Below are 24,951 nucleotides of genomic sequence, written 5' to 3'. Positions count from 1 at the left end.
TAACACAGTGACGCTATTAGGGCACACTTTCTAGATTCAACTTTAACACAGTGACGCTATTAGGGCACACTTTCTAGATTCAACTTTAACACAGTGACGCTATTAGGGCATACTTTCTAGATTCAACTTTAACACAGTGACGCTATAAGGGCACACTTTCTAGATTCAACTTTAACACAGTGACGCTATTAGGGCACACTTTCTAGATTCAACTTTAACACAGTGACGCTATTAGGGCACACTTTCTAAGTTCAACTTCAACAAAGTGCCGCTATTAGGGCACACTTTCTAGATTCAACTTTAACACAGTGACGCTATTAGGGCACACTCAATGATGTTAGGAATACTCTCTAAATTGAACATTAACACAGTGATGCTGTTAGGGCACACTTTCTGAGTTCAACTTTAACACAGTGACGCCATAAGGGCACACTTTCTAGATTCAACTTTAACACTGTGACGCTATTAGGGCATACTTTCTAGATTCAACTTTAACACAGTAACGCTTTTAGGGCACACTTTGTAGATTCAACTTTAACACAGTGAAGCTATAAGGGCACGCTTTCTAGATTCAACTTTAACACAGTGATGCTATTAAGGCACACTTACTAGATTCAACTTCAACATAGTGACGCTATTAGTTCACATGTTCTAGATTCAACTTTAACACAGTGACGCTATTAGGGCATACTTTCTAGATTCACCTTTAACACAGTGACGCTATTAGGGCACACTTTGTAGATTCAACTTTAACAGAGCGACGCTATTAGGGCATACTTTCTAGATTCAACTTTAACACAGTGACGCTATTGGGGCATACTTTCTAGAATCAACTTTAACACAGTGGCTCTATTAGGGCACACTTCGTAGATTCAACTTTAACACAGTGACGCTATTAGGGCAAACTTTGTAAATTCAACTTTAACACAGTGATGCTATAAGGCCACACTTTCTAGATTCAACTTTAACACAGTGATGCTATTAGGGCACACTTTCTAGATTCAACTTTAACACAGTGACGCTATAAGGGCACACTTTCTAGATTCAACTTTAACACAGTGACGCTATAAGGGCACACTTTCTAGATTCAACTTTAACATAGTGATGCTATTAGGGCACACTTTCTAGATTCAACTTTAACACAGCGATGCTATTAGGGCACACTTTCTAAGTTCAACTTTAACATAGTGACGCTATTAGGGCACACTTTCTAATTCAACTTTAACACAGTGACGCTATTAGGGCACACTTTCTAGATTCAACTTTAACACAGCGACGCTATTAGGGCACACTTTCTAAGTTCAACTTTAACATAGTGACGCTATTAGGGCACACTTTCTAGATTCAACTTTAACACAGTGATGCTGTTAGGGCACACTTTCTAAGTTCAACTTTAACATAGTGACGCTATTAGGGCACACTTTCTAGATTCAACTTTAACACAGTAACGCTATTAGGGCATGCTTTCTAGATTCAACTTTAACACAGTGACACTACTAGGGCACACTTTCTAGATTCAACTTTAACACAGTGACACTATTAGGGCACACTTTCTAGATTCAACTTTAACACAGTGATGCTATTAGGGCATGCTCAATGATGTTGGGAATACTCTCTAAATTCAACATTAACACAGTGACGCTATTAGGGCACACTTTCTAGATTCAACTTTAACACAGTGACGCAATTAGGGCATATTTTCTAGATTCAACTTTAACACAGTGACGCTATTAGGGCAAACTTTGTAGATTCAACTTTAACACAGTGATGCTATAAGGGCACACTTTCTAGATTCAACTTTAACACAGTGACGCTATTAGGGCACACTTTCTAGATTCAACTTTAATACAGCAACGCTATTAGGGCATACTTTCTAGATTCAACTTTAACACAGTGACGCTATAAGGGTACACTTTCTAGATTCAACTTTAACACAGTGATGCTATTAGGGCACACTTTCAAGATTCAACTTTAACACAGTGATGCTATTAGGGCACACTTTCTAAGTTCAACTTCAACATAGTGACGCTATTAGGGCACACTTTCTAGATTCAACTTTAACACAGTGTTGCTATTAGGGCACACTTTCAAGATTCAACTTTAACACAGTGATGCTATTAGGGCACACTTTCTAAGTTCAACTTCAACATAGTGACGCTATTAGGGCACACTTTCTAGATTCAACTTTAACACAGTGACGCTATTAGGGCATACTTTCTAGATTCAACTTTAACACAGTGACGCTATTAGGGCACACTTTGTAGATTCAACTTTAACACAGTGACGGTATAAGGGCACAATTTCTAGATTCAACTTTAACACAGTGATGCTATTAGGGCACACTTTCTAGATTCAACTTTAACACAGTGACGCTATTAGGGCATACTTTCTAGATTCAACTTTAACACAGTGACGCTATAAGGGCACACTTTCTAGATTCAACTTTAACACAGTGATGCTATTAGGGCACACTTTCTAAGTTCAACTTTAACACAGTGATGCTATTAGGGCACACTTTCTAAGTTCAACTTCAACAAAGTGCCGCTATTAGGGCACACTTTCTAGATTCAACTTTAACAAAGTGACGCTATTAGGGCATACTTTCTAGATTCAACTTTAACACAGTGACGCTATTAGGGCACACTTTCTAAGTTCAACTTTAACATAGTGACGCTATTAGGGCACACTTTCTAGATTCAACTTTAATACAGCAACGCTATTAGGGCATACTTTCTAGATTCAACTTTAACACAGTGACGCTATAAGGGCACACTTTCTAGATTCAACTTTAACACAGTGATGCTATTAGGGCACTCTTTCTAGATTCAACTTTAACACAGTGATGCTATTAGGGCACACTTTCTAAGTTCAACTTCAACATAGTGACGCTATTAGGGCACACTTTCTAGATTCAACTTTAACACAGTGACGCTATTAGGGCACACTCAATGATGGTGGGAATACTCTCTAAATTCAACATCAACACAGTGATGCTGTTAGGGCACACTTTCTAAGTTCAACTTTAACACAGTGATGCTATAAGGGCACACTTTCTAGATTCAACTTTAACATAGTGACGCTATTAGGGCACACTTTCTAGATTCAACTTTAACACAGTGACGCTATTAGGGCATACTTTCTAGATTCAACTTTAACACAGTGACGCTATTAGGGCACGTTTTGTAGATTCAACTTTAACACAGTGACGCTGTAAGGGCACACTTTCTATATTCAACTTTAACACAGTGACGCTATTTGGGCACACTTTCTAGATTCAACTTTAACACAGTGACGCTATTAGGGCATACTTTCTAGATTCAACTTTAACACAGTGACGCTATTAGGGCACACTTTGTAGATTCAACTTTAACACAGTGACGCTATAAGGGCACAATTTCTAGATTCAACTTTAACACAGTGATGCTATTAGGGCACACTTTCTAGATTCAACTTTAACACAGTGACGCTATTAGGGCGCACTTTCTAGATTCAACTTTAACACAGCGATGCTATTAGGGCACACTTTCTAAGTTCAACTTTAACATAGTGACGCTATTAGGGCACACTTTCTAATTCAACTTTAACACAGTGACGCTATTAGGGCACACTTTCTAGATTCAACTTTAACACAGCGACGCTATTAGGGCACACTTTCTAAGTTCAACTTTAACATAGTGACGCTATTAGGGCACACTTTCTAGATTCAACTTTAACACAGTGATGCTGTTAGGGCACACTTTCTAAGTTCAACTTTAACATAGTGACGCTATTAGGGCACACTTTCTAGATTCAACTTTAACACAGTAACGCTATTAGGGCATGCTTTCTAGATTCAACTTTCACACAGTGACACTACTAGGGCACACTTTCTAGATTCAACTTTAACACAGTGACACTATTAGGGCACACTTTCTAGATTCAACTTTAACACAGTGATGCTATTAGGGCATGCTCAATGATGTTGGGAATACTCTCTAAATTCAACATTAACACAGTGACGCTATTAGGGCACACTTTCTAGATTCAACTTTAACACAGTGACGCAATTAGGGCATATTTTCTAGATTCAACTTTAACACAGTGACGCTATTAGGGCAAACTTTGTAGATTCAACTTTAACACAGTGATGCTATAAGGGCACACTTTCTAGATTCAACTTTAACACAGTGACGCTATTAGGGCACACTTTCTAGATTCAACTTTAATACAGCAACGCTATTAGGGCATACTTTCTAGATTCAACTTTAACACAGTGACGCTATAAGGGTACACTTTCTAGATTCAACTTTAACACAGTGATGCTATTAGGGCACACTTTCAAGATTCAACTTTAACACAGTGATGCTATTAGGGCACACTTTCTAAGTTCAACTTCAACATAGTGACGCTATTAGGGCACACTTTCTAGATTCAACTTTAACACAGTGTTGCTATTAGGGCACACTTTCAAGATTCAACTTTAACACAGTGATGCTATTAGGGCACACTTTCTAAGTTCAACTTCAACATAGTGACGCTATTAGGGCACACTTTCTAGATTCAACTTTAACACAGTGACGCTATTAGGGCATACTTTCTAGATTCAACTTTAACACAGTGACGCTATTAGGGCACACTTTGTAGATTCAACTTTAACACAGTGACGGTATAAGGGCACAATTTCTAGATTCAACTTTAACACAGTGATGCTATTAGGGCACACTTTCTAGATTCAACTTTAACACAGTGACGCTATTAGGGCATACTTTCTAGATTCAACTTTAACACAGTGACGCTATAAGGGCACACTTTCTAGATTCAACTTTAACACAGTGATGCTATTAGGGCACACTTTCTAAGTTCAACTTTAACACAGTGATGCTATTAGGGCACACTTTCTAAGTTCAACTTCAACAAAGTGCCGCTATTAGGGCACACTTTCTAGATTCAACTTTAACACAGTGACGCTATTAGGGCACACACAATGATGTTAGGAATACTCTCTAAATTGAACATTAACACAGTGATGCTGTTAGGGCACACTTTCTGAGTTCAACTTTAACACAGTGACGCTATTAGGGCACACTCAATGATGTTGGGAATACTCTCTAAATTCAACATCAACACAGTGATGCTGTTAGGGCACACTTTCTAAGTTCAACTTTAACACAGTGATGCTATAAGGGCACACTTTCTAGATTCAACTTTAAAATAGTGACGCTATTAGGGCACACTTTCTAGATTCAACTTTAACACAGTGACGCTATTAGGGCATACTTTCTAGATTCAACTTTAACACAGTGACGCTATTAGGGCACGTTTTGTAGATTCAACTTTAACACAGTGACGCTATAAGGGCACACTTTCTATATTCAACTTTAACACAGTGACGCTATTAGGGCACACTTTCTAGATTCAAATTTAACACAGTGACGCTATTAGGGCATACTTTCTAGATTCAACTTTAACACAGTGACGCTATTAGGGCACACTTTGTACATTCAACTTTAACACAGTGACGCTATAAGGGCACAATTTCTAGATTCAACTTTAACACAGTGATGCTATTAGGGCACACTTTCTAGATTCAACTTTAACACAGTGACGCTATTAGGGCGCACTTTCTAGATTCAACTTTAACACAGCAATGCTATTAGGGCACACTTTCTAAGTTCAACTTTAACATAGTGACGCTATTAGGGCACACTTTCTAGATTCAACTTTAAGACAGTGATGCTATTAGGGCACACTTTCTAGATTCAACTTTAACACAGCGACGCTATTAGGGCACACTTTCTAAGTTCAACTTTAACATAGTGACGCTATTAGGGCACACTTTCTAGATTCAACTTTAACACAGTGATGCTGTTAGGGCAGACTTTCTAAGTTCAAATTTAACATAGTGACGCTATTAGGGCACACTTTCTAGATTCAACTTTAACACAGTAACGCTATTAGGGCATACTTTCTAGATTCAACTTTAACACAGTGACACTACTAGGGCACACTTTCTAGATTCAACTTTAACACAGTGACGCTATTAGGGCACACTTTCTAGATTCAACTTTAACACAGTGATGCTATTAGGGCATGCTCAATGATGTTGGGAATACTCTCTAAATTCAACATTAACACAGTGACGCTATTAGGGCACACTTTCTAGATTCAACTTTAACACAGTGACGCAATTAGGGCATATTTTCTAGATTCAACTTTAACACAGTGACGCTATTAGGGCAAACTTTGTAGATTCAACTTTAACACAGTGATGCTATAAGGGCACACTTTCTAGATTCAACTTTAACACAGTGACGCTATTAGGGCACACTTTCTAGATTCAACTTTAATACAGCAACGCTATTAGGGCATACTTTCTAGATTCAACTTTAACACAGTGACGCTATAAGGGCACACTTTCTAGATTCAACTTTAACACAGTGATGCTATTAGGGAACACTTTCAAGATTCAACTTTAACACAGTGATGCTATTAGGGCACACTTTCTAAGTTCAACTTCAACATAGTGACGCTATTAGGGCACACTTTCTAGATTCAACTTTAACACAGTGACGCTATTAGGGCACACTCAATGATGTTGGGAATACTCTCTAAATTCAACATCAACACAGTGATGCTGTTAGGGCACACTTTCTAAGTTCAACTTTAACACAGTGATGCTATAAGTGCACACTTTCTAGATTTCAACTTTAACATAGTGACGCTATTAGGGCACACTTTCTAGATTCAACTTTAACACAGTGACGCTATTAGGGCATACTTTCTAGATTCAACTTTAACACAGTGACGCTATTAGGGCACACTTTGTAGATTCAACTTTAACAAAGTGACGCTATAAGGGCACACTTTCTATATTCAACTTTAACACAGTGACGCTATTAGGGCACACTTTCTAGATTCAACTTTAACACAGTGACGCTATTAGGGCATACTTTCTAGATTCAACTGTAACACAGTGACGCTATTAGGGCACACTTTGTAGATTCAACTTTAACACAGTGACGCTATAAGGGCACAATTTCTAGATTCAACTTTAACACAGTGATGCTATTAGGGCACACTTTCTAGATTCAACTTTAACACAGTGACGCTATTAGGGCACACTTTCTAGATTCAACTTTAACACAGTGACGCTATTAGGGCATACTTTCTAGATTCAACTTTAACACAGTGACGCTATAAGGGCACACTTTCTAGATTCAACTTTAACACAGTGATGCTATTAGGGCACACTTTCTAGATTCAACTTTAACACAGTGATGCTATTAGGGCACACTTTCTAAGTTCAACTTCAACAAAGTGCCGCTATTAGGGCACACTTTCTAGATTCAACTTTAACACAGTGACGCTATTAGGGCACACTCAATGATGTTAGGAATACTCTCTAAATTGAACATTAACACAGTGATGCTGTTAGGGCACACTTTCTGAGTTCAACTTTAACACAGTGACGCCATAAGGGCACACTTTCTAGATTCAACTTTAACATAGTGACACTATTAGGGCACACTTTCTAGATTCAACTTTAACACTGTGACGCTATTAGGGCATACTTTCTAGATTCAACTTTAACACAGTAACGCTTTTAGGGCACACTTTGTAGATTCAACTTTAACACAGTGAAGCTATAAGGGCACGCTTTCTAGATTCAACTTTAACACAGTGATGCTATTAAGGCACACTTACTAGATTCAACTTCAACATAGTGACGCTATTAGTTCACATGTTCTAGATTCAACTTTAACACAGTGACGCTATTAGGGCATACTTTCTAGATTCACCTTTAACACAGTGACGCTATTAGGGCACACTTTGTAGATTCAACTTTAACAGAGCGACGCTATTAGGGCATACTTTCTAGATTCAACTTTAACACAGTGACGCTATTGGGGCATACTTTCTAGAATCAACTTTAACACAGTGGCTCTATTAGGGCACACTTCGTAGATTCAACTTTAACACAGTGACGCTATTAGGGCAAACTTTGTAAATTCAACTTTAACACAGTGATGCTATAAGGCCACACTTTCTAGATTCAACTTTAACACAGTGATGCTATTAGGGCACACTTTCTAGATTCAACTTTAACACAGTGACGCTATAAGGGCACACTTTCTAGATTCAACTTTAACACAGTGACGCTATAAGGGCACACTTTCTAGATTCAACTTTAACATAGTGATGCTATTAGGGCACACTTTCTAGATTCAACTTTAACACAGTGATGCTATTAGGGCACACTTTCTAAGTTCAACTTCAACATAGTGATGCTATTAGGGTACACTTTCTAGATTCAACTTTAACACAGTGACGCTATTAGGGCACACTCAATGATGTTGGGAATACTCTCTAAATTCAACATCAACACAGTGATGCTGTTAGGGCACACTTTCTAACTTCAACTTTAACACAGTGACGCTATAAGGGCACACTTTCTAGATTCAACTTTAACATAGTGACGCTATTAGGGCATACTTTCTAGATTCAACTTTAACACAGTGACACTATTAGGGCACACTTTGTAGATTCAACTTTAACACAGTGACGCTATAAGGGCAGACTTTCTATATTCAACTTTAACACAGTGATGCTATTAGGGCACACTTTCTAGATTCAACTTTAACACAGTGACGCTATTAGGGCATACTTTCTAGATTCAACTTTAACACAGTGACGCTATTAGGGCACACTCAATGATGTTAGGAATACTCTCTAAATTGAACATTAACACAGTGATGCTGTTAGGGCACACTTTCTGAGTTCAACTTTAACACAGTGACGCCATAAGGGCACACTTTCTAGATTCAACTTTAACATAGTGACGCTATTAGGGCACACTCTCTAGATTCAACTTCAACACAGTGATGCTATTAAGGCACACTTACTAGATTCAACTTTAACACAGTGACGCTATTAATGCACACTTTCTAAGTTCAACTTCAACATAGTGACGCTATTAGTTCACATGTTCTAGATTCAACTTTAACACAGTGACGCTATTAGGGCATACTTTCTAGATTCACCTTTAACACAGTGACGCTATTAGGGCACACTTTGTAGATTCAAACTTCAACACAGTGACGCTATAAGGGCACACTTTCTAGATTCAACTTTAACAGAGCGACGCTATTAGGGCATACTTTCTAGATTCAACTTTAACACAGTGACGCTATTGGGGCATACTTTCTAGAATCAACTTTAACACAGTGGCTCTATTAGGGCACACTTCGTAGATTCAACTTTAACACAATGACGCTATTAGGGCAAACTTTGTAGATTCAACTTTAACACAGTGATGCTATAAGGCCACACTTTCTAGATTCAACTTTAACACAGTGATGCTATTAGGGCACACTTTCTAGATTCAACTTTAACACAGTGACGCTATAAGGGCACACTTTCTAGATTCAACTTTAACACAGTGATGCTATAAGGGCACACTTTCTAGATTCAACTTTAACATAGTGATGCTATTAGGGCACACTTTCTAGATTCAACTTTAACACAGTGATGCTATTAGGGCACACTTTCTAAGTTCAACTTCAACATAGTGACGCTATTAGGGTACACTTTCTAGATTCAACTTTAACACAGTGACGCTATTAGGGCACACTCAATGATGTTGGGAATACTCTCTAAATTCAACATCAACACAGTGATGCTGTTAGGGCACACTTTCTAACTTCAACTTTAACACAGTGACGCTATAAAGGCACACTTTCTAGATTCAACTTTAACATAGTGACGCTATTAGGGCATACTTTCTAGATTCAACTTTAACACAGTGACGCTATTAGGGCACACTTTGTAGATTCAACTTTAACACAGTGACGCTATAAGGGCACACTTTCTATATACAACTTTAACACAGTGATGCTATTAAGGCACACTTTCTAGATTCAACTTTAACACAGTGACGCTATTAGGGCATACTTTCTAGATTCAACTTTAACACAGTGACGCTATTAGGGCACACTTTGTAGATTCAACTTTAACACAGTGACGCTAAAAGGGCACAATTTCTAGATTCAACTTTAACACAGTGATGCTATTAGGGCACACTTTCTAGATTCAACTTTAACACAGTGACGCTATTAGGGCACACTTTCTAGATTCAACTTTAACACAGTGACGCTATAAGGGCACACTTTCTATATTCAACTTTAACACAGTGACGCTATTAGGGCACACTTTCTAGATTCAACTTTAACACAGTGACGCTATTAGGGCATACTTTCTAGATTCAACTTTAACACAGTGACGCTATTAGGGCACACTTTCTAAGTTCAACTTTAACATAGTGACGCTATTAGGGCACACTTTCTAGATTCATTTTTAATACAGCAACGCTATTAGGGCATACTTTCTAGATTCAACTTTAACACAGTGACGCTATAAGGGCACACTTTCTAGATTCAACTTTAACACAGTGATGCTATTAGGGCACTCTTTCTAGATTCAACTTTAACACAATGATGCTATTAGGGCACACTTTCTAAGTTCAACTTCAACATAGTGACGCTATTAGGGCACACTTTCTAGATTCAACTTTAACACAGTGACGCTATTAGGGCACACTCAATGATGTTGGGAATACTCTCTAAATTCAACATCAACACAGTGATGCTGTTAGGGCACACTTTCTAAGTTCAACTTTAACACAGTGATGCTATAAGGGCACATTTTCTAGATTCAACTTTAACATAGTGACGCTATTAGGGCATACTTTCTAGATTCAACTTTAACACAGTGACGCTATTAGGGCATACTTTCTAGATTCAACTTTAACACAGTGACGCTATTAGGGCACGTTTTGTAGATTCAACTTTAACACAGTGACGCTATAAGGGCACACTTTCTATATTCAACTTTAACACAGTGACGCTATTAGGGCACACTTTCTAGATTCAACTTTAACACAGTGACGCTATTAGGGCATACTTTCTAGATTCAACTTTAACACAGTGACGCTATTAGGGCACACTTTGTAGATTCAACTTTAACACAGTGACGCTATAAGGGCACAATTTCTAGATTCAACTTTAACACAGTGATGCTATTAGGGCACACTTTCTAGATTCAACTTTAACACAGTGACGCTATTAGGGCGCACTTTCTAGATTCAACTTTAACACAGCGATGCTATTAGGGCACACTTTCTAAGTTCAACTTTAACATAGTGACGCTATTAGGGCACACTTTCTAGGTTCAACTTTAACACAGTGATGCTATTAGGGCACACTTTCTAGATTCAACTTTAACACAGCGACGCTATTAGGGCACACTTTCTAAGTTCAACTTTAACATAGTGACGCTATTAGGGCACACTTTCTAGATTCAACTTTAACACAGTGATGCTGTTAGGGCACACTTTCTAAGTTCAACTTTAACATAGTGACGCTATTAGGGCACACTTTCTAGATTCAACTTTAACACAGTAACGCTATTAGGGCATACTTTCTAGATTCAACTTTAACACAGTGGCCCTCATTAGGACCTTGGCGGAGGACCATGGTGCAATTTGCACCATGGTCCATGGCACAAAGCTGCCAACTCCGCCAAGGTGGTTGGCGGACTTACCGCCCCATGCCGACCTTGGCGGGGCGGTAAGTCCCCAATCCCCATTTTACCCTTCCCCATTCCCATTCTTGCCCCATAGGGTATAATGGGAGTGGGGAAGGCGTTAATTACGCCACCGTAAATTACGGTGGCGTAATTAACAACAAGTCCCGTAGCGCCATGGATTTTTCCGCCTGCAAAAAGCAGGCGTAAAAATCCTTCCATGGCGCTACGGGAACTCGTAGTCTGGCGGAGAGGTACGCCATGCACTACGCCGGCGTAAAACCCTCTCCGCCAGGGTCCTAATGAGGGCCAGTGACACTACTAGGGCACACTTTCTAGATTCAACTTTAACACAGTGACGCTATTAGGGCACACTTTCTAGATTCAACTTTAACACAGTGATGCTATTAGGGCATGCTCAATGATGTTGGGAATACTCTCTAAATTCAACATTAACACAGTGACGCTATTAGGGCACACTTTCTAGATTCAACTTTAACACAGTGACGCAATTAGGGCATATTTTCTAGATTCAACTTTAACACAGTGACGCTATTAGGGCAAACTTTGTAGATTCAACTTTAACACAGTGATGCTATAAGGGCACACTTTCTAGATTCAACTTTAACACAGTGACGCTATTAGGGCACACTTTCTAGATTCAACTTTAATACAGCAACGCTATTAGGGCATACTTTCTAGATTCAACTTTAACACAGTGACGCTATAAGGGCACACTTTCTAGATTCAACTTTAACACAGTGATGCTATTAGGGCACACTTTCTAGATTCAACTTTAAAACAGTGACGCTATTAGGGCATACTTTCTAGATTCAACTTTAACACAGTGACGCTATAAGGGCACACTTTCTATATTCAACTTTAACACAGTGACGCTATTAGGGCACACTTTCTAGATTCAACTTTAACACAGTGACGCTATAAGGGCACACTTTCTATATTCAACTTTAACACAGTGACGCTATTAGGGCACACTTTCTAGATTCAACTTTAACACAGTGACGATATTAGGGCATACTTTCTAGATTCAACTTTAACACAGTGACGCTATTAGGGCACACTTTCTAAGTTCAACTTTAACATAGTGACGCTATTAGGGCACACTTTCTAGATTCAACTTTAATACAGCAACGCTATTAGGGCATACTTTCTAGATTCAACTTTAACACAGTGACGCTATAAGGGCACACTTTCTAGATTCAACTTTAACACAGTGATGCTATTAGGGCACTCTTTCTAGATTCAACTTTAACACAATGATGCTATTAGGGCACACTTTCTAAGTTCAACTTCAACATAGTGACGCTATTAGGGCACACTTTCTAGATTCAACTTTAACACAGTGACGCTATTAGGGCACACTCAATGATGTTGGGAATACTCTCTAAATTCAACATCAACACAGTGATACTGTTAGGGCACACTTTCTAAGTTCAACTTTAACACAGTGATGCTATAAAGGCACACTTTCTAGATTCAACTTTAACATAGTGAGGCTATTAGGGCACACTTTCTAGATTCAAGTTTAACACAGTGACGCTATTAGGGCATACTTTCTAGATTCAACTTTAACACAGTGACGCTATTAGGGCACACTTTGTAGATTCAACTTTAACACAGTGACGCTATAAGGGCACAATTTCTAGATTCAACTTTAACACAGTGATGCTATTAGGGCACACTTTCTAGATTCAACTTTAACACAGTGACGCTATTAGGGCGCACTTTCTAGATTCAACTTTAACACAGCGATGCTATTAGGGCACACTTTCTAAGTTCAACTTTAACATAGTGACGCTATTAGGGCACACTTTCTAGGTTCAACTTTAACACAGTGATGCTATTAGGGCACACTTTCTAGATTCAACTTTAACACAGCGACGCTATTAGGGCACACTTTCTAAGTTCAACTTTAACATAGTGACGCTATTAGGGCACACTTTCTAGATTCAACTTTAACACAGTGATGCTGTTAGGGCACACTTTCTAAGTTCAACTTTAACACAGTGACACTACTAGGGCACACTTTCTAGATTCAACTTTAACACAGTGACGCTATTAGGGCACACTTTCTAGATTCAACTTTAACACAGTGATGCTATTAGGGCATGCTCAATGATGTTGGGAATACTCTCTAAATTCAACATTAACACAGTGACGCTATTAGGGCACACTTTCTAGATTCAACTTTAACACAGTGACGCAATTAGGGCACACTTTCTAGATTCAACTTTAACACAGTGACGCTATTAGGGCAAACTTTGTAGATTCAACTTTAACACAGTGATGCTATAAGGACACACTTTCTATATTCAACTTTAACACAGTGACGCTATTAGGGCACACTTTCTAGATTCAACTTTAATACAGCAACGCTATTAGGGCATACTTTCTAGATTCAACTTTAACACAGTGACGCTATAAGGGCACACTTTCTAGATTCAACTTTAACACAGTGATGCTATTAGGGCACACTTTTAAGATTCAACTTTAACACAGTGATGCTATTAGGGCACACTTTCTAAGTTCAACTTCAACATAGTGACGCTATTAGGGCACACTTTCTAGATTCAACTTTAACACAGTGACGCTATTAGGGCACACTCAATGATGTTGGGAATACTCTCTAAATTCAACATCAACACAGTGATGCTGTTAGGGCACAATTTCTAAGTTCAACTTTAACACAGTGATGCTATAAGTGCACACTTTCTAGATTCAACTTTAACATAGTGACGCTATTAGGGCACACTTTCTAGATTCAACTTTAACACAGTGACGCTATTAGGGCATACTTTCTAGATTCAACTTTAACACAGTGACGCTATTAGGGCACACTTTGTAGATTCAACTTTAACACAGTGACGCTATAAGGGCACACTTTATATATTGAACTTTAACACAGTGACGCTATTAGGGCACACTTTCTAGATTCAACTTTAACACAGTGACGCTGTTAGGGCATACTTTCTAGATTCAACTTTAACACAGTGACGCTATTAGGGCACACTTTGTAGATTCAACTTTAACACAGTGACGCTATAAGGGCACAATTTCCAGATTCAACTTTAACACAGTGATGCTATTCGGGCACACTTTCTAGATTGAACTTTAACACAGCAACGCTATTAGGGCATACTTTCTAGATTCAACTTTAACACAGTGACGCTATAAGGGCACACTTTCTAGATTCAACTTTAACACAGTGATGCTATAAGGGCACACTTTCTAGATTCAACTTTAACATAGTGATGCTATTAGGGCACACTTTCTAGATTCAACTTTAACACAGTGATGCTATTAGGGCACACTTTCTAAGTTCAACTTCAACATAGTGACGCTATTAGGGTACACTTTCTAGATTCAACTTTAACACAGTGACGCTATTAGGGCACACTCAATGATGTTGGGAATACTCTCCAAATTCAACATCAACACAGTGATGCTGTTAGGGCACACTTTCTAACTTCAACTTTAACACAGTGACGCTATAAAGGCACACTTTCTAGATTCAACTTTAACATAGTGACGCTATTAGGGCATACTTTCTAGATTCAACTTTAACACAGTGACGCTATTAGGGCACACTTTGTAGATTCAACTTTAACACAGTGACGCTATAAGGGCACACTTTCTATATTCAACTTTAACACAGTGATGCTATTAGGGCACACTTTCTAGATTCAACTTTAACACAGTGACGCTATTAGGGCATACTTTCTAGATTCAACTTTAACACAGTGACGCTATTAGGGCACACTTTGTAGATTCAACTTTAACACAGTGACGCTAAAAGGGCACAATTTCTAGATTCAACTTTAACACAGTGATGCTATTAGGGCACACTTTCTAGATTCAACTTTAACACAGTGACGCTATTAGGGCATACTTTCTAGATTCAACTTTAACACAGTGACGCTATAAGGGCACACTTTCTAGATTCAACTTTAACACAGTGATGCTATTAGGGCACACTTTCTAAGTTCAACTTTAACACAGTGATGCTATTAGGGCACACTTTCTAAGTTCAACTTCAACAAAGTGCCGCTATTAGGGCACACTTTCTAGATTCAACTTTAACACAGTGACGCTATTAGGGCACACACAATGATGTTAGGAATACTCTCTAAATTGAACATTAACACAGTGATGCTGTTAGGGCACACTTTCTGAGTTCAACTTTAACACAGTGACGCCATAAGGGCACACTTTCTAGATTCAACTTTAACATAGTGACGCTATTAGGGCACACTTTCTAGATTCATTTTTAACACAGTGACGCTATTAGGGCATACTTTCTAGATTCAACTTTAACACAGTAACGCTATTAGGGCACACTTTCTAGATTCAACTTTAACATAGTGACGCTATTAGGGCACACTCTCTAGATTCAACTTCAACACAGTGATGCTATTAAGGCACACTTACTAGATTCAACTTTAACACAGTGACGCTATTAATGCACACTTTCTAAGTTCAACTTCAACATAGTGACGCTATTAGTTCACATGTTCTAGATTCAACTTTAACACAGTGACGCTATTAGGGCATACTTTCTAGATTCACCTTTAACACAGTGACGCTATTAGGGCACACTTTGTAGATTCAAACTTCAACACAGTGACGCTATAAGGGCACACTTTCTAGATTCAACTTTAACAGAGTGATGCTATTAGGGCACACTTTCTAAGTTCAACTTTAACACAGTGATGCTATTAGGGCACACTTTCTAAGTTCAACTTCAACAAAGTGCCGCTAATAGGGCACACTTTCTAGATTCAACTTTAACACAGTGACGCTATTAGGGCACACACAATGATGTTAGGAATACTCTCTAAATTGAACATTAACACAGTGATGCTGTTAGGGCACACTTTCTGAGTTCAACTTTAACACAGTGACGCCATAAGGGCACACTTTCTAGATTCAACTTTAACATAGTGACGCTATTAGGGCACACTTTCTAGATTCATTTTTAACACAGTGACGCTATTAGGGCATACTTTCTAGATTCAACTTTAACACAGTAACGCTATTAGGGCACACTTTCTAGATTCAACTTTAACATAGTGACGCTATTAGGGCACACTCTCTAGATTCAACTTCAACACAGTGATGCTATTAAGGCACACTTACTAGATTCAACTTTAACACAGTGACGCTATTAATGCACACTTTCTAAGTTCAACTTCAACATAGTGACGCTATTAGTTCACATGTTCTAGATTCAACTTTAACACAGTGACGCTATTAGGGCATACTTTCTAGATTCACCTTTAACACAGTGACGCTATTAGGGCACACTTTGTAGATTCAAACTTCAACACAGTGACGCTATAAGGGCACACTTTCTAGATTCAACTTTAACAGAGCGACGCTATTAGGGCATACTTTCTAGATTCAACTTTAACACAGTGACGCTATTGGGGCATACTTTCTAGAATCAACTTTAACACAGTGGCTCTATTAGGGCACACTTCGTAGATTCAACTTTAACACAGTGACGCTATTAGGGCAAACTTTGTAGATTCAACTTTAACACAGTGATGCTATAAGGCCACACTTTCTAGATTCAACTTTAACACAGTGATGCTATTAGGGCACACTTTCTAGATTCAACTTTAACACAGTGACGCTATAAGGGCACACTTTCTAGATTCAACTTTAACACAGTGATGCTATAAGGGCACACTTTCTAGATTCAACTTTAACATAGTGATGCTATTAGGGCACACTTTCTAGATTCAACTTTAATACAGTGATGCTATTAGGGCACACTTTCTAAGTTCAACTTCAACATAGTGACGCTATTAGGGTACACTTTCTAGATTCAACTTTAACACAGTGACGCTATTAGGGCACACTCAATGATGTTGGGAATACTCTCTAAATTCAACATCAACACAGTGATGCTGTTAGGGCACACTTTCTAACTTCAACTTTAACACAGTGACGCTATAAAGGCACACTTTCTAGATTCAACTTTAACATAGTGACGCTATTAGGGCATACTTTCTAGATTCAACTTTAACACAGTGATGCTATTAGGGCACACTTTGTAGATTCAACTTTAACACAGTGACGCTATAAGGGCACACTTTCTATATTCAACTTTAACACAGTGATGCTATTAGGGCACACTTTCTAGATTCAACTTTAACACAGTGACGCTGTTAGGGCACACTTTCTAAGTTCAACTTTAACATAGTGACGCTATTAGGGCACACTTTCTAGATTCAACTTTAACACAGTAACGCTATTAGGGCATACTTTCTAGATTCAACTTTAACACAGTGGCCCTCATTAGGACCTTGGCGGAGGACCATGGTGCAATTTGCACCATGGTCCATGGCACAAAGCTGCCAACTCCGCCAAGGTGGTTGGCGGACTTACCGCCCCATGCCGACCTTGGCGGGGCGGTAAGTCCCCAATCCCCATTTTACCCTTCCCCATTCCCATTCTTGCCCCATAGGGTATAATGGGAGTGGGGAAGGCGTTAATTACGCCACCGTAAATTACGGTGGCGTAATTAACAACAAGTCCCGTAGCGCCATGGATTTTTCCGCCTGCAAAAAGCAGGCGTAAAAATCCTTCCATGGCGCTACGGGAACTCGTAGTCTGGCGGAGAGGTACGCCATGCACTACGCCGGCGTAAAACCCTCTCCGCCAGGGTCCTAATGAGGGCCAGTGACACTACTAGGGCACACTTTCTAGATTCAACTTTAACACAGTGACGCTATTAGGGCACACTTTCTAGATTCAACTTTAACACAGTGATGCTATTAGGGCATGCTCAATGATGTTGGGAATACTCTCTAAATTCAACATTAACACAGTGACGCTATTAGGGCACACTTTCTAGATTCAACTTTAACACAGTGACGCAATTAGGGCATATTTTCTAGATTCAACTTTAACACAGTGACGCTATTAGGGCAAACTTTGTAGATTCAACTTTAACACAGTGATGCTATAAGGGCACACTTTCTAGATTCAACTTTAACACAGTGACGCTATTAGGGCACACTTTCTAGATTCAACTTTAATACAGCAACGCTATTAGGGCATACTTTCTAGATTCAACTTTAACACAGTGACGCTATAAGGGCACACTTTCTAGATTCAACTTTAACACAGTGATGCTATTAGGGCACACTTTCTAGATTCAACTTTAAAACAGTGACGCTATTAGGGCATACTTTCTAGATTCAACTTTAACACAGTGACGCTATAAGGGCACACTTTCTATATTCAACTTTAACACAGTGACGCTATTAGGGCACACTTTCTAGATTCAACTTTAACACAGTGACGCTATAAGGGCACACTTTCTATATTCAACTTTAACACAGTGACGCTATTAGGGCACACTTTCTAGATTCAACTTTAACACAGTGACGATATTAGGGCATACTTTCTAGATTCAACTTTAACACAGTGACGCTATTAGGGCACACTTTCTAAGTTCAACTTTAACATAGTGACGCTATTAGGGCACACTTTCTAGATTCAACTTTAATACAGCAACGCTATTAGGGCATACTTTCTAGATTCAACTTTAACACAGTGACGCTATAAGGGCACACTTTCTAGATTCAATTTTAACACAGTGATGCTATTAGGGCACTCTTTCTAGATTCAACTTTAACACAATGATGCTATTAGGGCACACTTTCTAAGTTCAACTTCAACATAGTGACGCTATTAGGGCACACTTTCTAGATTCAACTTTAACACAGTGACGCTATTAGGGCACACTCAATGATGTTGGGAATACTCTCTAAATTCAACATCAACACAGTGATACTGTTAGGGCACACTTTCTAAGTTCAACTTTAACACAGTGATGCTATAAAGGCACACTTTCTAGATTCAACTTTAACATAGTGAGGCTATTAGGGCACACTTTCTAGATTCAAGTTTAACACAGTGACGCTATTAGGGCATACTTTCTAGATTCAACTTTAACACAGTGACGCTATTAGGGCACACTTTGTAGATTCAACTTTAACACAGTGACGCTATAAGGGCACAATTTCTAGATTCAACTTTAACACAGTGATGCTATTAGGGCACACTTTCTAGATTCAACTTTAACACAGTGACGCTATTAGGGCGCACTTTCTAGATTCAACTTTAACACAGCGATGCTATTAGGGCACACTTTCTAAGTTCAACTTTAACATAGTGACGCTATTAGGGCACACTTTCTAGGTTCAACTTTAACACAGTGATGCTATTAGGGCACACTTTCTAGATTCAACTTTAACACAGCGACGCTATTAGGGCACACTTTCTAAGTTCAACTTTAACATAGTGACGCTATTAGGGCACACTTTCTAGATTCAACTTTAACACAGTGATGCTGTTAGGGCACACTTTCTAAGTTCAACTTTAACATAGTGACGCTATTAGGGCACACTTTCTAGATTCAACTTTAACACAGTAACGCTATTAGGGCATACTTTCTAGATTCAACTTTAACACAGTGACACTACTAGGGCACACTTTCTAGATTCAACTTTAACACAGTGACGCTATTAGGGCACACTTTCTAGATTCAACTTTAACACAGTGATGCTATTAGGGCATGCTCAATGATGTTGGGAATACTCTCTAAATTCAACATTAACACAGTGACGCTATTAGGGCACACTTTCTAGATTCAACTTTAACACAGTGACGCAATTAGGGCACACTTTCTAGATTCAACTTTAACACAGTGACGCTATTAGGGCAAACTTTGTAGATTCAACTTTAACACAGTGATGCTATAAGGACACACTTTCTATATTCAACTTTAACACAGTGACGCTATTAGGGCACACTTTCTAGATTCAACTTTAATACAGCAACGCTATTAGGGCATACTTTCTAGATTCAACTTTAACACAGTGACGCTATAAGGGCACACTTTCTAGATTCAACTTTAACACAGTGATGCTATTAGGGCACACTTTTAAGATTCAACTTTAACACAGTGATGCTATTAGGGCACACTTTCTAAGTTCAACTTCAACATAGTGACGCACACTTTCTAGATTCAACTTTAACATAGTGACGCTATTAGGGCACACTTTCTAGATTCAACTTTAACACAGTGACGCTATTAGGGCATACTTTCTAGATTCAACTTTAACACAGTGACGCTATTAGGGCACACTTTGTAGATTCAACTTTAACACAGTGACGCTATAAGGGCACACTTTATATATTGAACTTTAACACAGTGACGCTATTAGGGCACACTTTCTAGATTCAACTTTAACACAGTGACTCTGTTAGGGCATACTTTCTAGATTCAACTTTAACACAGTGACGCTATTAGGGCACACTTTGTAGATTCAACTTTAACACAGTGACGCTATAAGGGCACAATTTCCAGATTCAACTTTAACACAGTGATGCTATTCGGGCACACTTTCTAGATTGAACTTTAACACAGCAACGCTATTAGGGCATACTTTCTAGATTCAACTTTAACACAGTGACGCTATAAGGGCACACTTTCTAGATTCAACTTTAACACAGTGATGCTATAAGGGCACACTTTCTAGATTCAACTTTAACATAGTGATGCTATTAGGGCACACTTTCTAGATTCAACTTTAACACAGTGATGCTATTAGGGCACACTTTCTAAGTTCAACTTCAACATAGTGACGCTATTAGGGTACACTTTCTAGATTCAACTTTAACACAGTGACGCTATTAGGGCACACTCAATGATGTTGGGAATACTCTCCAAATTCAACATCAACACAGTGATGCTGTTAGGGCACACTTTCTAACTTCAACTTTAACACAGTGACGCTATAAAGGCACACTTTCTAGATTCAACTTTAACATAGTGACGCTATTAGGGCATACTTTCTAGATTCAACTTTAACACAGTGACGCTATTAGGGCACACTTTGTAGATTCAACTTTAACACAGTGACGCTATAAGGGCACACTTTCTATATTCAACTTTAACACAGTGATGCTATTAGGGCACACTTTCTAGATTCAACTTTAACACAGTGACGCTATTAGGGCATACTTTCTAGATTCAACTTTAACACAGTGACGCTATTAGGGCACACTTTGTAGATTCAACTTTAACACAGTGACGCTAAAAGGGCACAATTTCTAGATTCAACTTTAACACAGTGATGCTATTAGGGCACACTTTCTAGATTCAACTTTAACACAGTGACGCTATTAGGGCATACTTTCTAGATTCAACTTTAACACAGTGACGCTATAAGGGCACACTTTCTAGATTCAACTTTAACACAGTGATGCTATTAGGGCACACTTTCTAAGTTCAACTTTAACACAGTGATGCTATTAGGGCACACTTTCTAAGTTCAACTTCAACAAAGTGCCGCTATTAGGGCACACTTTCTAGATTCAACTTTAACACAGTGACGCTATTAGGGCACACACAATGATGTTAGGAATACTCTCTAAATTGAACATTAACACAGTGATGCTGTTAGGGCACACTTTCTGAGTTCAACTTTAACACAGTGACGCCATAAGGGCACACTTTCTAGATTCAACTTTAACATAGTGACGCTATTAGGGCACACTTTCTAGATTCATTTTTAACACAGTGACGCTATTAGGGCATACTTTCTAGATTCAACTTTAACACAGTAACGCTATTAGGGCACACTTTCTAGATTCAACTTTAACATAGTGACGCTATTAGGGCACACTCTCTAGATTCAACTTCAACACAGTGATGCTATTAAGGCACACTTACTAGATTCAACTTTAACACAGTGACGCTATTAATGCACACTTTCTAAGTTCAACTTCAACATAGTGACGCTATTAGTTCACATGTTCTAGATTCAACTTTAACACAGTGACGCTATTAGGGCATACTTTCTAGATTCACCTTTAACACAGTGACGCTATTAGGGCACACTTTGTAGATTCAAACTTCAACACAGTGACGCTATAAGGGCACACTTTCTAGATTCAACTTTAACAGAGCGACGCTATTAGGGCATACTTTCTAGATTCAACTTTAACACAGTGACGCTATTGGGGCATACTTTCTAGAATCAACTTTAACACAGTGGCTCTATTAGGGCACACTTCGTAGATTCAACTTTAACACAGTGACGCTATTAGGGCAAACTTTGTAGATTCAACTTTAACACAGTGATGCTATAAGGCCACACTTTCTAGATTCAACTTTAACACAGTGATGCTATTAGGGCACACTTTCTAGATTCAACTTTAACACAGTGACGCTATAAGGGCACACTTTCTAGATTCAACTTTAACACAGTGATGCTATAAGGGCACACTTTCTAGATTCAACTTTAACATAGTGATGCTATTAGGGCACACTTTCTAGATTCAACTTTAATACAGTGATGCTATTAGGGCACACTTTCTAAGTTCAACTTCAACATAGTGACGCTATTAGGGTACACTTTCTAGATTCAACTTTAACACAGTGACGCTATTAGGGCACACTCAATGATGTTGGGAATACTCTCTAAATTCAACATCAACACAGTGATGCTGTTAGGGCACACTTTCTAACTTCAACTTTAACACAGTGACGCTATAAAGGCACACTTTCTAGATTCAACTTTAACATAGTGACGCTATTAGGGCATACTTTCTAGATTCAACTTTAACACAGTGATGCTATTAGGGCACACTTTGTAGATTCAACTTTAACACAGTGACGCTATAAGGGCACACTTTCTATATTCAACTTTAACACAGTGATGCTATTAGGGCACACTTTCTAGATTCAACTTTAACACAGTGACGCTATTAGGGCATACTTTCTAGATTCAACTTTAACACAGTGACGCTATTAGGGCACACTTTGTAGATTCAACTTTAACACAGTGACGCTAAAAGGGCACCATTTCTAGATTCAACTTTAACACAGTGACGCTATTAGGGCACACTTTCTAAGTTCAACTTTAACATAGTGACGCTATTAGGGCACACTTTCTAGATTCAACTTTAATACAGCAACGCTATTAGGGCATACTTTCTAGATTCAACTTTAACACAGTGACGCTATAAGGGCACACTTTCTAGATTCAACTTTAACACAGTGATGCTATTAGGGCACTCTTTCTAGATTCAACTTTAACACAATGATGCTATTAGGGCACACTTTCTAAGTTCAACTTCAACATAGTGACGCTATTAGGGCACACTTTCTAGATTCAACTTTAACACAGTGACGCTATTAGGGCACACTCAATGATGTTGGGAATACTCTCTAAATTCAACATCAACACAGTGATGCTGTTAGGGCACACTTTCTAAGTTCAACTTTAACACAGTGATGCTATAAGGGCACACTTTCTAGATTCAACTTTAACATAGTGACGCTATTAGGGCACACTTTCTAGATTCAACTTTAACACAGTGACGCTATTAGGGCATACTTTCTAGATTCAACTTTAACACAGTGACGCTATTAGGGCACGTTTTGTAGATTCAACTTTAACACAGTGACGCTATAAGGGCACACTTTCTATATTCAACTTTAACACAGTGACGCTATTAGGGCACACTTTCTAGATTCAACTTTAACACAGTGACGCTATTAGGGCATACTTTCTAGATTCAACTTTAACACAGTGACGCTATTAGGGCACACTTTGTAGATTCAACTTTAACACAGTGACGCTATAAGGGCACAATTTCTAGATTCAACTTTAACACAGTGATGCTATTAGGGCACACTTTCTAGATTCAACTTTAACACAGTGACGCTATTAGGGCGCACTTTCTGGATTCAACTTTAACACAGCGATGCTATTAGGGCACACTTTCTAAGTTCAACTTTAACATAGTGACGCTATTAGGGCACACTTTCTAGGTTCAACTTTAACACAGTGATGCTATTAGGGCACACTTTCTAGATTCAACTTTAACACAGCGACGCTATTAGGGCACACTTTCTAAGTTCAACTTTAACATAGTGACGCTATTAGGGCACACTTTCTAGATTCAACTTTAACACAGTGATGCTGTTAGGGCACACTTTCTAAGTTCAACTTTAACATAGTGACGCTATTAGGGCACACTTTCTAGATTCAACTTTAACACAGTAACGCTATTAGGGCATACTTTCCAGATTCAACTTTAACACAGTGGCCCTCATTAGGACCTTGGCGGAGGACCATGGTGCAATTTGCACCATGGTCCATGGCACAAAGCTGCCAACTCCGCCAAGGTGGTTGGCGGACTTACCGCCCCATGCCGACCTTGGCGGGGCGGTAAGTCCCCAATCCCCATTTTACCCTTCCCCATTCCCATTCTTGCCCCATAGGGTATAATGGGAGTGGGGAAGGCGTTAATTACGCCACCGTAAATTACGGTGGCGTATTT

The sequence above is a fragment of the Ambystoma mexicanum genome, chromosome 1q (assembly GCF_040938575.1).
Source record: "Ambystoma mexicanum isolate Mex_15411 chromosome 1q, UKY_AmexF1_1, whole genome shotgun sequence".
Lineage (NCBI taxonomy): Eukaryota > Metazoa > Chordata > Amphibia > Caudata > Ambystomatidae > Ambystoma > Ambystoma mexicanum.
The sequence above is the reverse complement of the archived record's forward strand: the minus strand, read 5'-3'. Positions refer to the sequence as shown.